This window comes from Benincasa hispida, chromosome 5, assembly GCF_009727055.1.
Source record: "Benincasa hispida cultivar B227 chromosome 5, ASM972705v1, whole genome shotgun sequence".
In the NCBI taxonomy this organism is placed as follows: domain Eukaryota; kingdom Viridiplantae; phylum Streptophyta; class Magnoliopsida; order Cucurbitales; family Cucurbitaceae; genus Benincasa; species Benincasa hispida.
In genome coordinates, this window is record NC_052353.1 from 49,119,860 (window position 1) to 49,122,030 (window position 2,171).

The 2,171-nt window shown below is 39.9% G+C and overlaps 1 non-coding gene across 1 annotated transcript; it reads right to left on the minus strand.

Annotated features, from left to right (window-relative positions):
- Nucleotides 1-1,198: 1,198 nt before the first annotated feature.
- Nucleotides 1,199-1,305, minus strand: LOC120078851. Its single transcript, XR_005482131.1, has one exon. It is a non-coding gene; the product is annotated as a small nucleolar RNA R71 (small nucleolar RNA).
- Between the last annotated feature and the right edge of the window lie 866 nt (nucleotides 1,306-2,171).

Sequence of the window (2,171 nt, forward strand, 5' to 3'; positions counted from 1 at the left end):
GAGAGAGTAGTCTAAAGTTAGAATCTAGGCTTGAGAGAGTCAGATTAGATCGCATAAGCAAGAATAGAAAATTAGAAATAAGTTCTATCGACATTTTAGCATATATATCGCATGCATCCTAGAAATAGGAATTGTGGCATTCTACATTGAGAAATGTAGTACTGATATTTGTGTATAGCATGATCGCATAACTTGTGCACAATCTTAAGAAATGTTAGCCAAAACCCTTCTCAACCTCTTTATCGCATACTTATCGTAACTTTATGCTTTCATCATTCCACGTTCAACTCTATCGCATAGGAAAAATCTAAATCAAAGCACTATCCACTTCATTATTTTTACCACCGCAATAGAATCAAAGAGTGTCGCATATCTACTTAGTAGTCCCTGTATTTGACCCTGGACTTACCATGAAACCTAAGAAAGTTTATACTTGGGCCTTGTTAGGAAAACTTGCATGAGATCACCGCATAACACACATCATTGCAAACTTACACCATAACACATCATAATTTTACACATCAAGTTTTTGGTGTCGTTGCCGGGGACTACGGTATAGATTGCGCTAACATCAAACCTCTTTGATCTTTGCAGCTTTTGACCTCTGTTGTGTTGCCATTCCTTCGGTAAATGGAGAAACAAGCATCGCATGAGCGAAGGACACACTCTTAAACCCAACTACGACTCAGAGATCGAAAGAACATTTCGCAGAAGACAAAAAAACAGACATCGACAATAAGGAAAAACTCACAAAATGGCTGAACTGGAAGAACGAGCTGCAAATGTAAACAACATAATGGCAAATCCTATCCTACTGGCAAATGATCGCAATAGACCCATCCGGGACTATGCGTCACCAAACTTGTATGATTTCTCCCCAGGAATCATGAGACCAACGTTGGATGGATCAAGGTTCGAGATGAAGCCGGTAATGTTACAAATGATACAGACAACAGGACAGTTCGGTGGTCGGCGTGGTGAAGATCCACACGCCCATCTATGAAGCTTCATTGAAATGTTTAACACTTTTGTGTTCCCTAATATCTCCGCTAAAATAGTTTGACTCACGCTATTTCCATTTTCACTATGCGATAAAGCGAGAAAACGGGCATATTCCCTCGAGTCAGGAGAGATAACTTCATGGGAACAAGTTGTGGAGAAGTTTATGAAGAAGTATTTCCCTCCTACAGAGAATGCCAGAAGGAGGAAGTTAATCACAAATTTTGAACAAGAAGAAGACAAATCGCTCAGTGATGCGTGGGCGAGGTTCAAGAGATTAGTGCGCGACTGCCCGCACAATGGATTGTCGGATTGCCTCCAAATGGAGATTTTTTTATTATGGACTAAATCCTGCATCGCAGACAGTTGCCAATGCGGTAGCAGCAGGCAGTCTGCTGGACAAGATTTATGATGAGACAAAGAACATTCTTGATCGCATATCGAAAAAACATAAAGATTGGCAAGAAGAACCACCAGGATTTTTCCAAAAACTAACGGTCAACGGCAGTAACAAGCCAGCAGCTCTCAAACACTGCCATCATCCTCTCTGGAGAACCTATTAAAACAACACTGCCAAGCAGTCACACTGAGAAGTGGAAAAGAGACTATGGAAGTTAGGAAGGAGCCTACCAGGACTGATTCAAATGCGATGAAACCAAAGAAATTGTTGACGCAAACTGAGTCAGAAGAGCCTGAGATTATGGAACCTGAAGTTGCGACCACCTCTAAGCCTCCAGATCATGGAACAATAAAAGTACAACTACCTCCATTCCCTTAAAGACTGAGAAAGAAGCAAAATAATGAAGGTCAATATCATCGCTTCCTGGAAATATTAAAACAACTACATATCAATATTCAATTTACAGAAGCAATAGAGCAGATGACGAAATATGCGAAAATTTTAAAGGACATGGTGGCGAAGAAAAGAAGCACAGGAAAATTCGCTGCGGTGGCATTGATAACTTGTAGAAATACAGGTTATTTATGCTGCTTTATTTAGATATTGCGGTTAAAAGAGAGGAAAGTTGCGTCAATTGTATGGAAATTAGCTAAGAAATGCAAGAATTATAAATTGTCGTCAATACACCCACTGACACCATTGCGATAGTAAAAAAGAATATTTCAAGTCTGTTTTGTAGAAAATCAAGTCACCGCATGCGTTCATGGCTCAA